The following is a 16,244-nucleotide window of genomic DNA, read 5'->3' as shown; positions in this document are numbered from 1 at the left end:
ACCTGTCTTCGAATCCACGGCTCGGTTTTGGTACCCGAAAACCATGTTTTTCGGGTTTTGTCAGAAATCGCCTTCGTAAGATCTTTCAGGCGCACCATAGACTACATGGAACGCAAAACGAACGAATCTATGTGTTGCTTTTGCCTGAGTTGGAGGAAGTGTGTAATATTCAAACTTCGACACTGTGATATAATATGGTTACAGTAATACTATCGTTATGTTGGGTATACAAATGGCCCCTAGCCGAAGGGCTGTTTGAGATTTGACGATTGTTAGGATCACATAATTCGCGATTTGCAAGGACGTGATTTAGCGGATCGCGCGCGACCTTCCTTCGGATATACGGTAAAACTCAATAACTCCCGAAAGAAATGAGATATTCTTCTGCCCTCGGTTTTAAATAAAATTTTGATATCTCATCGACATCTCATTCAATGCAGTGTATTAGCTAAAATCAACCATACGTAAAGTTTACGCAATGCGTTTGTACTTCAACGAATTCTTTGAAATTTCGTGCAGTGTATTACTTAATTTGATTCAGCGCAGTAAGTATGACGGACAACGAAAAGAAATTGAGTGTTTTATTGACTGAAGGTATCTGACTGTATGATCTGCAAAAATGAAAATTTTCCCGCAAATGGTTCAAATGGTTCAAATGGCTCTGAGCACTATGGGACTCAACTGCTGAGGTCATAAGTCCCCTAGAACTTAGAACTACTTAAACCTAACTAACCTAAGGACAACACACACATCCATGCCCGAGGCAGGATTCGAACCTGCGACCGTAGCGGTCGCGCGGTTCCAGACTGTAGCGCCAGAACCGCTCGGCCACCAGCGGCCGGCTTTCCCGCAAATGCCGGCCGCTGTGGCAGAGCAGTTCTAGGCGAAGCAGTCCGGAACCATGCGGCTGCTACGGTCGCAGGTTCGAATCCAGCCTCGAGCATGGATGTGTGTGATGTCCTTAGGTTAGCTAGGTTTAAGTAGTTCTGAGTTCTAGGGGACTGATGACCTCAGATGTTAAGTCCCATAGTGCTTAGAGCCATTTGAACCATGTTTTCCCCCCCAATAGTTGTCGAAAAATCGGATGATACATATTTCATATCGGCCAGAACGCAGTCTCTCAGCACAGGCACCAGCGTTCGGCCCCAGCGCGGAATTGAGAGAGCTCGTCTGTAGCAACAAAAGTTTCACTGGTGCATGTTGTCGCAAGCATACCAATGTCACACTAGCGACGTGTACGAGCTTTTAGAAATGAAGCCCTTTGTTCTCTTTATAGATGTTTTATGCTGATAAATAAGAATGCCCCTCGTTTAGAAAATATTTACTCCGCGGTTGTTAAGAAGACAATTTGCATGTGTGTGTTTTCACTGAGTGTATGCACGGTCAGATGGTCGAAGTTTCGTAAGAGTTCCTAATTGTACCTTGTGCCTCTCATCATACTGAATAGGACAGAATATTTTTCACTACAGTCGTGCTGTTAACGTGGTATAGATAAAACGTCCAAAAGTTTCCACACCTATTTCCAATGGTTATGTACGACTTCATACACAACAGTAAGGAGAAGTGGGCTATAGACTGGTGTGACAACTATCATCGTTGGAATGGTGGACAGGTATAGAAATGATTAATGAACAAGATATCAAAATAGATAGGTTTACTTAACTTATAGTTCTCAAAGTGAATGGAGACTCGATACAAGTACTGCATAAAGAAACAGAGCCCAGCTGATCAGTGTCAAGGAAGGGTCTTGCTGTACTAAGCACGAACTATGGTAGTGGAGCCGTGACTAGATGGCTTCTGTGTAGCATCGCATAGCGATGTGGGTCCGAGTGCGAGTGGCTGAACAGCTGTCGCAGGACGTCCTCTACCGCGGCAGCAGAGGGCGCTCATGGTATAGAGACTGGAGGTGTGGCTCAGCAGACGTGCTTCATTGGGTCCGCCGGATTCCACGCAACCACTAGCGATGTTAGATGGAAACTTGCTATGACGCCCGTGGTGTGGTATCGATGCGTGATACCACACTAACTGCAATATGAAAAGTGACAACAGGGTAACTTTCGGTTGTGTGTGGCAAGTTAAAATTGTGTGCCACACCTGTACTCCAACAGAGATACGTGCCTTTCACGACCTCAGCACTGGTAGTCACCCAACCTGAGCATGTCCGAACGACTGACTTGAAGCTCCAATTTCCATTATATCCTTCCCCGTTCCTTTGGAATTTCGCAGAAGCTCTTTCACATTACTTGGGCTAACACCTCCACATTGCAAGTTAAGTTCCGACTGCACTGCCTAGTCCAGTGGACAGTTATAGTTTGTCGCTCTGCAAAATAGATGATTTTCACCTGTGTGATGGGTGTTAAGACAGTGTGACTGGCGCTACAGAGTACTCTGTTTTGATAGCTGAAAACATGCCAGAAATCGGATCTTTTGTAAGCTTCAAATGTCGAGGTATTATTGTCGTCACCAGTAAACGAAATAGATGGAAGCAGAGTATCTGTGCTTAGTAATTCAACCTTATTGGTAAGAGGCTGTTTTAACGGCTGAAATCAGATGCCTTAAGGGTTGTCTTACCAGAAATTGTTTGCCATCAACATTTCTTGGCTCGCCAAATTCTGAGAGAGGGAAAAAAAAATCTACCGCAAGCATTCCAGCTACGTACTATGAGTTATGTTACCACACAAAGGATCCTTCAAGTCTTTGATTGTTTTCCTTTTTCTGCTTGGTCATCACTCTTCTGACGGTCTAATGCGGCTCGTCACACATTCCTCCCAGAGTAGCACTTGCACCAACCGAGCGAGGTGACGCAGTGGTTAGCACAGTGGACTCGCATTCGGGAGGACGACGGTTCAATCCCGTCTCCGGCCATCCTGGTTTTCCGTGATTTCCCTAAATCGTTTCAGGCAAATGCCGGGATGGTTCCTTGGCACGGCCGATTTCCTTCCCAATCCTTCCCTAACCCGAGCTTGCGCTCCGTCTCTAATGACCTCGTTGTCGACGGGACGTTAAACACTATCCAACCACCACCACCACTAGCACTTGCACCCAACATCCTCAATTATTTGTAGGATATAGTATAATACTACCTGCAGCTACAGTTTTTACCCTCTAGAGCTCCCTCAAGTACTCCTTCCTGTCTTAACACACCACCTATCATCCTGTCCCTTCGTCCCTCGCTGATTCTGCGGAGAGCCGCCTCTTATCAGTCCTAATTTTCAACATCTATAGCAATTCATTTCAAACCCTTCGATTCTCTTCTTCCAGTTCCCCAGAGTCCGTGAATCACTTCCACACAGTATTCTGCTCTTCTCAAATTAAAGATCCATGTTTGATAGCAGTAGACTTGTTTTGGCCAGGAATGCCCTCTTTGTCCCTGACAGTCTGCATATCACTTCCTCGCTTCATCCGTCATACGTAACTAGGATGGCAGAATTCCTTCACTTCGTCTATTTCATGGGCCCCAATTTCGATGTTACGTTTACGGCTAACCTCATCTCCGCTACCCAATACCTTTGTCTTCCTTCGGTTCAGTCGCAATCCTTAGTGTGTGCTCAGCAGTGTGTTCATTCTATTCCACAGGTCCTGCAGTTCTTCCTCACTTTTGCTGAGGATAGCAATGCCACCAACAAAACTTATTGATATATTTTCATCCCAAATTGTAATCCCACGCTTGAACGTTTGCTTCTTCGACGCATAGCTTGAGGAGTACGGCGGAAGACTACGTCTCTGTCGTGCACCCTATATAATCGAGCACTTCATTCTTGCCTTTCCATTCTAATTTTTGCTTCTTTGTTCTTGAATTCATACACCTATATTATAATATGTCCGCCCGGATAGCTGAGTGGTCAGCATGACGGATTGCCGTCCTACGGGCGAGCAGGTCGCCCAATGTGGCGTCGAATGTAATAAGACCTACACCAAGGCGGCCGGACCTTTCCCGTGAGGGGCCTTCCGGCCAATGACGCCAAACGCTCATTTCCATTATAACATTGTAGGTCGGTGATTTATGTTGTTCCCAAATACCTCGAAAAGTTCTTGACATTTACTTGTGATTTTTACACAATATTCTAATAGACATTTGGACGTAAGTGGACAACAAATAGTTTAATAAACAATGAACTACAGGTTTTCTGTTAAAAACGACTGAGAGAAAGAAAATGCTGTGCTGTGGAAACGTGCAGTTTCGTTTTCTTTCTCGCAGTCAATTTTAACTACGGTAGCAGGGTATTTAAACCGTAAGACAAACAAGTTTCCAATATTCGTATTTTTTCTCCTTACATACAATTTTAAACAAACGTGGGACACTGTGTTGTTTTTCGTTTTCTTCGTGTTGTTCGGTTTTCATTGAAAACAGGGAAATCGTATTTGCGGTTTTTCGGCTAATGATTAGAGTACTAGTGTGCAATCTGGTTCTTCCGAACTTAGTAATCCCACCCGTTCGCAGATTAAAACTACGGGGATCACTATCATTGAAGCTATTTTTCTCACAGGTCCAACAGCTGGAGGGATCTCTCTCACCCCGTATACCAGCGATTCCAGTCGATTTACCCATTCGTTTTAAGCCACTAAAATTCCCAATTAGTGTTTCGTTTGCAATAACAATAAACAAGCTTAAGCTTAGAGAAAGCAGGGAAGAGGATATGGACAGAAAGGAGGTGCAGGAGGAGGAGATGGAGAGAGGGGAAAGGAGGAGGAGTTGATATGTATGTATCACGCGCAGAGAGAGAGAGAGAGAGAGAGAGAGAGAGAGAGTTTTTCTTTATCTCAGAACGACCTCGCTCGTGCCTTTGCATTTCCTAAATCCAAACTGACTGTCAGCTAATGGATCCTCAGATTTCAACTTCGACTATTGGCGCTAATTGTTTGACAAAATAATGGATCTTAACAAGAGGCGTTCTTAGCTTACCTAGGTGAGGTAGTCGCGTGGCGAGGTGCGGCTAGCTCACGGCCCCTCTCGTTGACGACGTTCCAACGAAGGACGCGCGCGGCACCTACCTTGTACGCCCGTCTGACCGGTTTTCCACTTGCCGTCGTGGAAATGCGCACAGTGGCCGTGACTTGGCAAAACCCGCGCCTTGCTGCACGCTCATAGTGAGAAAGCATTCTCAAAGCAAACTTGCTGTGTCATGGTGATTGTATTTTTAGAAATTTGCACAGATATTGCTAATGTCATCTTACAGTGCGTATTAAGTTTGCCGTAAAAAATTCCGAATTTTTTTTCTGTAGTAAACATTTCTGTCCGTAAATGAAAATAAAAAGAATTCTTAGTTTAAGCCATAAGGGGTGCTGTGCTCCCGTAGATGGCGTTGAAATAGGCGAAATACAAAGGTAACTTCAGGTCAGGAAACGCATATGTGTAATGATTATCCTTACGGAGAAGGAGAAAATTTCTTGGAACTTACAGTAATGACAACAACACAACTTTCAACGTGTTCCATAAAAAAGAAAAAAAGTTGCAGAGTGCAATTCTTTAAGATCTGAAATATGCGCCTCTTCAACTGCCAGAATCTTCTCATTGGACTCAAAGCGTCGTCCAGGCCACCGATATCTTACATGTTAATAGTTGGAAAACAAGTGAATTATGGAAAAAGTTTTACTTCAGATCCCTCTGTTCCACCGTAAACGAAGTACATTTAATTCTCGTGACAGTGAGAATGTTTTTATAATCCGGGACTTTTCTGGACTATTTATTAATCTTTTATTTTTTTCATCAGCTGCTTCACAAGACTTGCATATTTTTCACCACTTGTTGCTTCACATTTTGGACGATAAACGATCAAATAAATTTTTTTTTGCATCCGTAAATGTGCTGACCCATAAGCTTCCTGCCACATGAAAGTACAGGGTGTCCCACAAAAACACCGATAAACCTACACGATTGATTCCTTACACCAAAACAAGCAAAAAAAAAAAAACTAGTAAATGAGGGCCCTAAAGCGCATACCTTAAGAAATTTGAGCACTTGCTCGTCTTCTACTGCAAGCTCTTTGTTTTCGTATTGTGGGAGGAAGTAGCATGGACCAAAACAAGAAAAAAGTGTAGGAAACATGGGCCGTAAAACAAATACCTTAAGAACCATGAGCACTTCTTCAGTAGAAGAGGTGTTTCACACTAGCGAAGAAAAAAAAAGTGCTCAAAGCTCGTAAGGTACACGTTTTAGAACCCGTGTTTACTTAGCATTTTTTATTTCTTTCTGTGTAACTGCCTCTAAAGTCTGTCGGCATTTTTCTTAAGGCACCTGTATATTTATATTTTCTGTTGTACAAAGTGGTGGGCCCACTTATTCACAGTATCTTATCCACTTGCGAAATCAATTAGATCTATTTTAAAACAGACCAGGTACTGTCCCCATATTGCACAGTGCTTCCTCACAGATAACTCTTCATGTACAGTATATTCTACTTTCTTATTACATGCGTATGACGTGACATACTTGATACACTTTTAATCGCCAGTGAACTCATACCTAGTCGTTCACTTCTGCGACGTTTTGATCTGCGAGTTAAAGAGAAGTATGACTCCTTCTGGTTCATTAGACCATTTCGTAACTGTTGGAAATGGAGTAGATTCATATAATATTTCACTAACTTTGCGTTCACGTTGACTACAAAACGTAAACAAAGACCTTCTTGATGGCAAGGTATTCAAATACTAGATCGGCACACGGTACTAGTTAAAGTCCTACCTACAGTTCTATTTCCCAGGTGAAAGTCACTTGATTTACGTTATCGCTCAACACGTACTAATAAAATGGCTCTGAGCACTATGGGACTCAACTGCTGAGGTCATTAGTCCCCTAGAACTTAGAACTAGTTAAACCTAACTAACCTAAGGACATCACAAACATCCATGCCCGAGGCAGGATTCGAACCTGCGACCGTAGCGGTCTTGCGGTTCCAGACTGCAGCGCCTTTAACCGCACGGCCACTTCGGCCGGCCCACGTACTAATATCCAGAATAAATCTTCACTCTGCAAAGGGGTGCCCGCAGTATTGAAATTCTGTGTATTGAAATGTTGGGACTCTTCCGGGAACCTTCCGTTTCGCCAGCAATTGCAGCTATCGTTTCTTCCAGGAGTGGTAGACCAGGAAGGTACACTGCCTGATAAACAGTTTCCGAACATCCATATTACTGGACATTAATATAGGATGTGTATACTCTTCACCTCGGACGTCTTCATCTCTGCTGGGGATATTTTCAGTGAGGTGTATGAATGTCTACGGAGGAATGGCAACCTATTCTTCTTCAAGAGCCGAAACGAGAAAAGGTAGTGACGGTCCGACATCTGAGATCCAGAGCGAAATCTAATTTATAATTCATCCCAAAATGGTTCCATTGAGTTCAGCTCGGGACTCTGAGTAGACCAGACCATAGCAGGAATGGTCCTGCATACACACCATTGCCTCGCAGATGCTGCTTCGACAGGATACAATGTCACGCTGATATATACAGTCGTCGTTTCCGAACTTTTCTGCTACTGGACGCAATACACAGTGCTGCAAAATGTGTTCGTATCCTTTCGTGTTTAGCGTCTTCATAAGCTCAGTAAGTTGACGACATGCTAACCGCGGAAAAATACATCCATACTATAACGCCACCGGCTCCCTGTTTCACTGTTGGCACAAATCGTGACGGCAGGTAATGTGAACCGGGCAGTGCGAAACCTATCGGATTGCCACCATGACACAGCGTGATTCATCACTCCAAATCATTCATTTCCAGTTATCCACTGTTCAGTGGCGCCGCTGTTTGTACACCAACTAAAGCGTCATTTAGCAGTAGCTACAGAAATGTGTGCCTTATGACCAGGTGCTCGATTCTTGTACCTTATTCTTTTTAACTCCATACGTACGGTCATTGTGCTATCTGGGCTGCAGGTAGCACTTCCGAACTCACGATTGGCTTCTTCCACTGATTTCATACGATCTTTTTACAACCACCCTCCGGCAATGATCGACGGTGCCTGTCCGTCATTACATGAGGTCTGCCTGGCCTTCGTTTAGCTGCTTGCTGTTGCTCCTTCGTATTCCCCCTATCAGTCACACCAACAATTGCCCTGTGAAACTTCAGGAGGACTGTCACGTCCCTGATGGATTTCTCATTTAGGTGATATCCAATCGCAAATCCGCGTTCGAAGTCACTGAGCTCTCCTGAGTGGTCCGTCCTGCTTTCAATGCGTCTCAACTGACAACACAGTGATCCCAACCTCCTTGTACAATTCCGTGTCCGCGTTTCGTGACATCTAGTGGTCAATACCGCATTACGTAGGGGTGTCAGTATACTTGTGATTAGTGTATTTGGGAGAGCGTCTGCCAAATTTGGGCAGTAGGAGAGAAGCACTGGTAGAATTTGAAGTTCAGAGGGTGAGTCGCGAATCGTGCTGGGATATCAGAGTGGCGCGGAGTACAGCCCGCGAAAGGCAAGGTTTAATTAGTCCTACCCAGGTGCAAAGTTCCAGTCTGCCAGGACATTTCACATACCAACGTAATAAAAAAAAAAGTCGAAGATGTGGACAACCATCTGTATGCGAGGCCGAGAAACTGTATGGCAGAATAACTTTACTTGGTCCTTTCCGCCGTAATAGGGAGACTGGAAATGTTTGTTCCAGCATTTTATTGTCTGACCTGGTATTCTTTGCATGGACTGTGCATCTCTTTTCTTACACTCTGCCTAAAAAAAAAAATCTTTATCGTATCATATTTGTCAATCTTCCCGTTATCGGATTATTACTCCTCTTGCCGCAGGTGGATTAGATAAAAGCCTTCATTCGGGGAACCAGTCCGCATTCGCCGAGGCAGATGGAAAACCGCGGATTCGTGTTGGGGATCGGCACGCCTTCCCGCTCGGAAAGCAGCGCGTTAGACCGCGCGGCTAGGCAGGCGGGCCATTTTCATAATACTTTCACATTAATTATGCCATTAGTAATTTCAATCGACTACGAAGTCATCAGATGAGCTGCTTAAAACGAGAGAGAGAGAGAGAGAGAGAGAGAGAGAGAGAAATAGTAGGAAACTAAATTACAAATCAAACTAGCTACTAGACATAACCATACGTTCTTGGAACAAATTACGTGATAATTCGTCAACTGGAGGTCTGGAGAGACACCATGTAAGCATATCCGCGGTGTAACTGTTTGAACTGGAGGCTACAGCTGACTCTCGGTATATGAAGTTGGTATCTCTTGAATTTCAAATATAAGATAAATAATATTCACAACGTATAATTGGTTTTGAGAGGGAGAGCCTTTTCAGATTGAAAACAAGTAAAAAAAAAAAGACCTAACTGTTGTCGTGGATCAGGTAGTCGTTCAACAGGAACAGGATAGTTGACGCCAACCTGCAGACGCGATCTGCTCCTTGTAACTGGCGGTCGCGTGTGTACGCCAAAGTACCGGCATGAAAGTTATTATCAGACAATAGCGAGCAGGTAGAAAAAGGAAACCAACACAAAGAGACATCAAAACAGATCAGGCAACACTTCCAAAAAGTTTTTATCTCTAAATTTAACCGATGTATTTCAAATAAGTAAAAATTTCAAGCTGTTGGGAGGATTCAAACTCATCCTTCAGGGACATAATCACAGATATCAAGATGTCCTTGATATCTGCATTTTTTAAAAATAACTAAAATTCTGTTCATTTTCGAGGTAATATTTTAACGTATTCCAGTCCTATAATTATGACTTGGTAATAAGTCCGAAACTATTAATAACTGTTGAGTAACATGAGGCTGAAATATTTATCAAGAAAAGTTAAAAGATGGTCACTGTGTTTCTTAAAGGCTGTATGCCTGTTCTCCTGGAAATAGGTTAGGTTCCTGAAAGTGGAAACTTTGCATTAATATTATAAATGAAACTGATGTCATTTCACAGGGAAGGAAAACTTAAGCCTTACGTTTCATCGAAAAACTCGGGTGGAAGTAGTAGTTCCGCTGGCTGTGTTCCTTTTGAAGGATTGATTAAAAGAAACTGCGGGTGAGATGATGTACGTGAGAGATTTGGTAGACGCATATTCCGAATGCGAATCCAACCTCAGTTACTGCTTCGCCACGGTTGGACTTTCTTTTGCAGGTTTTGTTAATCGCTGTTTATTAATTTCTGGCGGGAATGGTTTAATAAACTAAAGTGAACTGGTGATTGTTAAATTCGTTACCTGTCAGTATGCGAAACATGCAGGAAAAAAATTAAACCAAGTAGTAGTTAACAACCAGAATGTCATTGTTTCAACACTAATCCATGGAGTGATTACTTGTACGCAAGGGACTAACTCAAAACTATTCCGAATGCGAAAGTCAAGGGAGACAGTTCTACATACAGACAAAAATCGAAGACTGTATCTAAATCGTCAGTGTAGGACGTACCACTCTCCTTTTCTACGTTTAAGTGTGGAATTGTTCTTTCATTACATCGTAAGAATCATTTCTAGTTACTGCCCTCAATACCATGAGGAACAAGTCTTCACTCTTTCAACAAGTTTTTCAACAAAGATTCCTGTGGGATGCAGAACAACAAATCGATCAGAGGATCAAAGTTAGCTATCAATGGAGTTACTTAAACGTCCCCTGACATCCAGGATGTTGAGACTTAACAGCCCACTGAAACCGATTTAATTTCTGACGTAAATACTACAGGGCTGTAGGTAAACATGAACTTGTGGGATGGATATCAAGAAGCCAGTTACTACATAATAGTTGTATTTAAGGGTGTAGGTCCTGGAATTGGTAGGAATATTCCCTGAAGCATGAATCTTCTGTAATCAATAAAAATAATCAATATTTTGTTAACCCTCGATACCTAAGCGTTTGTACACGCTTAAGTTATTACACACGCTAAAATTCACTCATGTTTTATATATAAGAGTCGGTATAATTAATGAAATGTTGCGCTAATTCTGAGAGATGTTTCTTTGTTGTTTCATTGAAAAACCACTCAAAACAATACAGGGCATTGTTAAACAACATATATATAGTGCCAGCCATGTTGGCATAGTAGCGCAGTACTTAGTGATTTTGGATGGAAAGCATATAGCTTGTTCAGCAAGATTCATTTTCAGTATTGTAAGTATGTTAGAAATTGAGTTTTTATAAAGAAGGTTGGATTTTTCAAAATTACCACAAACAATATTCTGAAACTTAATACTTGATTATTCATTTGACTTCGGTCTATTTACAGTTGTTGTCTCTGAATCCAGGACTGTGGCTGCGACATAATATGGATGAGTACAAACCCCGATTTTAATTTTAACTAGAAACAAGAAACGTTGCAATGTTACTCACAGAGCACGAGGTAACGGAGACAGTAATGTGATGGGAAAGTGCCTGCAATCTTTTTAAAAGCTTGCATCGCAACATTCGACTGAAGTGGCCAGAGAAATTACAGAAAACCTGTATCAGGATGGCTAGGAGGATTTTAAGACTCTGCTCTTCCAGAATAGTTTCATTGTGTTTATTGCGCGTCAATTCTCGCTCACTTTTGGCTGTCGATTCCTGCGCAGTATAAGCTGCCTCATCTCGCATGTCGAAAACAGAACGGACAAAGTACGAAATGGCAGATGCTTGACAGTGTAGATGAAACCGCGCGGACACCGGTAGCCAACCTGTTGAGCTGGCCGTGCTAATCAAACCGCAGTCGGCGGAAGGCAAAGTGGCAGTGGCGTCGCTTCCGCATCAGGAAGTGACGTGAACGCGGTGGGCTTCTAGAGAATCCCTCGCTGCCGAGCTGATGCAAGCGTTCTGCATAATCTGTTATGCGCAAGCGTCCTTCCCTTATGGCCTGCGCATGCTTCCGCTCTTTGCTTCTACGTCTTGCAGAATATCTGGTCCCTACCGAGCGGTAGCTACAGGTGATGAAATTAATTTCCGTTGGTCTGCTTCAGCAAGAGGTGTCTCATTAATTTCTACCTGCGGCAATGCTTTGCATATACGTGAAGGAACAAAATTTCACCTCAGTACGGAATAAATGTTCAACTGTAGGTCACCCTCTAAAACTGCCCCGTGAGCTTGTTTATACACTTGAGCAAGGCAAGGCCATAGTGCGACAAATATCACCATGTGTAGTGGGAGCACTGTGGCACACTTCGTGTTTGGTGACAGTTTACTTTTATTTCAAAGAATATGTGGGAAAGTATGTAAGGAAGAGAATAATTGAGAAACGTTACCAGGTTCTTGGAAAGCCACTCCAGTGCGTCAGTTCAGAGTTAAGATACTAATTTCTCTGCTGTGATTCATGCAAGGATTGTCCGCAGCTCGTGGTCTCGCGGTCGCGTCCTCGCTTCCCGAGCACGGGATCCCGGGTTCGATTCCCGGCGGGGTCAGGGATTTTCTCCTGCCTCGAGATGACTGGGTATTTGTGTTGTCCTCATCATTTCATACTCATTCATGAATGTGGCGAGATTGGACTGAGCAAATGTTGGGAATTTGCACGAGCGCTGATAACGGCGCGGTTGAGCGCCCCACAAACCAAACGACGTCGTCGTCGTCGTCGTCGTCGTCGTCGTCGTCGTCGTCGTCGTCGTCGTCGTCGTCATCATCCAAGGATTACAACCGTGACATGTACACGTCCTGGATCTACAGAATGCTGAAGTACAGTTCCTGTGCATATCTGTAGTAAAATATGGAGTCAGGAAGAGCTGTTGCGGAAAAGACAGTTCAAGTAGAATAGAGACACATAATTTACAGTAGATTTGCTACTACCTTAGTTTAGTCTATTATGCGGTATGTTCAGAACGGCCTAAACTAGTTTTGGGCTTATTAAGTTGTAAAAGATTCTACAGCTGGTGGAACAATTACGTCACTCAGGAGTGGGATGCGCGGTTATTCTTAACTCTGTCGTACGCGGATGATTAAAAGGATACTTCGCGCATCATTGACTTGACGACTGGGGATTGCTGGGATGACGTAACACTGCTTTTAGATTTAGTCGAATAATCGTGTCCGGATCTGATCTCATGAGCTTCTGAGATCACGAAAACCTAAAAGTTTGCACGACAGGGCCTACACATCTGGAAAAGAGGAAGAAGTGGCTGAGGCTTTAATTACTGCTTACAAAGAAAATGCAGTTTGCTCCTCAGTTTATAAACTCACTCTCTGATCTAAAATTGCGAATCGTTGTTCTACAAAGGCGATGTTCAGAGAAAGTGGGGCCCGCTTGTTTAGCCGAGTGGTAACGTGCTTGCCTCCCATGAAGCGAGCCCGACCGGGTTGGAGATTGTCTCCGCTCGTGAACTGGGCGTTGTCTTGTATTCATCATTTCATCCTCGTCACCGGCATGCAAGTCGCCCGATATGGCGTAGATTGAAATAAGATTTGCACTCGGCGGCCGAACTTCCCCGGATGGGGCCTCCCCACCAACAATGCCAACGGCGTGTGGGGTTGAAAGTGCAAGCTACGTGCTCATTAATCTCTCACATTAATCAAACAGCATCTGGATAAAGTAAATAACTTTTCTAACAGTCAGTATCTCATAGTCTGCTTCGAAGGGTGCTTCAGACCAATAGCTCAGAACATGTATACGTTAAGACCTTACCACTAAAGCTAGGCGTCAGCGTTGCGAGCGGCGCTACCTATGCAAGGTAATTCCATACGGAAACCATACCTCTAACGAAACAACTGCAAAAATAACATTGGCCGTTGTAAAAACCACTTTACTTACCAATTGCAAAAATTTACCATCCATATATTAGTGACTGAGGATCAGTAAGTTCGCAGGGTTTTTAAAAAAAGTATGGCCGAAATAACTTTGCCGTGCGGTGTATAATTTTGGTACTATAATGGAACACCAAACACTCGACAAACAGCACTTTGTCGATACATTATACTGGGAAAGCAGTAAAGAGAAATTTTCTTATTTGGACAGTAGGAGAGCTGGAATTTGTCGTTTGTGCAGGTGCACAACAGCGAGTTTAAAAGACTGTTAGAATATTATGGTGCCGGACTCGTGTTCCAAAGTAAGCTGTGGAGCTATCAGCAGCGAAATTCCCATGAATGGAAGTGTCAAAAACTGTTCGTAAATACACGTGCGTCATCAGCACACAGTGACCTTTAGACATTAGTGCCCCGCCCTCCTCACTTCAGATCCGCAGTGTCTGGTTCTGAGCACAAGTGTTTTGGTGGGTGTGTTTGCTGCACGTAATATTCCATCACTGCTTATCACGCTAACTTCGTCAGCGGGTAGACATTGGCGATAAAAAAAAGGCTTGCTTTTCACTGTGTGTTACATAAGTGCCTCATAACATGTCTTTTTCGTGGAACGTTGCCTTGCGAACGTTTCCGTTGGCTGTTAGTTTAGGCGGGGTAGTTACTGTGTAGTGGTCTGTCTGTTTCTCGATAGCACTCAGAGCACATTAAATTTGTGCTCTTTTCTTTCACATGCGATAACGACACATTTTGGATCTGCTCGTGTAAGAGTTTCTTCCAACTTAGCCTTTTCTCCTCTGAATGTTTATCATTTCGATTCAGTAAGATTTTCACATCTAATTCATTAATATCAACAACGCAATGGATAAAATACTTCTAATGCAGTCTTCTTAGATACTTCAACGTTGAAGTTTTCTCGTCTGCAGGAGTTGGTGTTGTACGCTGTACAATCAGTCCCACTACTGTTTCTGTATCACTGCATGTATTCTTCTCCCAAGAAGAAATCTCTTTATGTGATGCGAAATCTTTCTTGCTATTTGGGACGTACTGTAAGTCATAAAACACGGAAACCCCAGACTGATAACACTAGACTTGTAGAACTCGTCGTCGCTGGTGCACACAGTTAACAAACTGTTCTCTGTATGGCAGGTTGGCAGTGAGGCAGCTTGTAGTGCGGAATGTGCTAGAGAACTAAGATGCCTAATGTTAAGAATAAAGCTGTGAAAAAATAAATTATTTGAGAGGACTTATCATTAGACCAAATAGGATGCCCCAAATCCTCCATCAATTTTCTTGTTCCTTATACTTGGTTACCGAAATCGAACTATCGCGTTTCGGACCATCTTATGGAAGTGAATAGGCCTATGAGTTACCACCTGCATTTGCAGAACAGCGCAGGCATCCTCCCTGGTCTCCGTCACAAGTAATAGGGAAGTACAAGTAACGTGCTGTTACATACGTCCAAGGGTAAAACATTGTGCTGCAACACACTTCTGACTCCGAGCGCGCGCGCCCACACACACACACACACACACACACACACACACACACACACACACACACACACGCACACGCACACGCACACACGCACACACACACACACACACACACACACACACACACACAGTGGAAAACGCGTGATAAAAATTTATTTTTGTTCTCGTGTATCTTTCGTTGGTAGCAGAAGCCGCAGACTCGAGTGTGTCCCCAGAACTGATACAACCTAACAGCGCAAAATAAATCATAGTGATATCGTGTTTTGTAGTTAGTTTGCGAGCAAGGAGCTGAGTCACAGATTCTTGAAAGACCGTTTGAACTGTGTAACCGGTGTTCCCAACGTCAATGTAGATATAATTTGAGAGTTTGGTTTGGCAGGAGACAAATTTTGCACTTAAACGAGACACTTATGAAAGGAGAGGCCATTATTCGTCCTAATTCTTGGACAGGACTCCATGTAATTTCACGTCCCTCAAAACGAAGTGGAACAATCGTCAACATTCATTGCGCTATATAGTCATGGAGACATTGGATAACCCGTCTAGACGGGCTTTCTTTTTTCCCAGGATGATGCCAGCTATCGCGTGAAAACCTACTTCAATAGTCAAAGAATTAGGATTACGAATAAGACGACAAGCAGCCCAAAAAGTGATATGATTGGAAGTGCCCTCTGCTGTGCACTGTCTAGTGATCTGCACAGATACAGTGTGACAAGAGAGAAGGGAGGCCGCTAGAGTTACATACGACATCCGACAAGTCTATCAGTCAATGTCAAGCCGAATAATTGCTTCTATAAGGGCCGGAGGTGGTCTGACGCGTTATTGACTTTCTCAATTGGTGAATCTCTCTCTCTCCTCTCACTCTCTCGAATAAATCCTATCCATTTTTTTTAAAACTGTAATCATTCATTTGTCTGTACGTTACATCACATCTATCTATTTCTGTCCCAATCGGATAATTCCTCTGAGTTGCGTAGTTTTTCTTTTTATTTCTTTCTTAATGTATTTACAGGAGAATATACACCCAAATTTAGATATAAAAGTATGTTAAGTGCATCTGTAACTGTTTTTCCTGCCGGAACCTTTGATGAGTGGATTGGTCTAACAAACGTCGGCGAAC

The 16,244-nt window shown here is 43.3% G+C and overlaps 1 protein-coding gene across 8 annotated transcripts in view; it reads left to right on the top strand.

Annotated features, from left to right (window-relative positions):
- Nucleotides 1-16,244, top strand: part of LOC126263678 (hepatocyte nuclear factor 4-gamma-like) — a 684,513-nt gene that overhangs the window by 615,033 nt on the left and 53,236 nt on the right. The gene's annotated exons all lie outside the window — the stretch shown is intronic.

Source organism: Schistocerca nitens, chromosome 6 (genome assembly GCF_023898315.1).
Source record: "Schistocerca nitens isolate TAMUIC-IGC-003100 chromosome 6, iqSchNite1.1, whole genome shotgun sequence".
In the NCBI taxonomy this organism is placed as follows: Eukaryota; Metazoa; Arthropoda; class Insecta; order Orthoptera; family Acrididae; genus Schistocerca; species Schistocerca nitens.
This window is presented reverse-complemented; position numbering and strand designations above follow the sequence as displayed.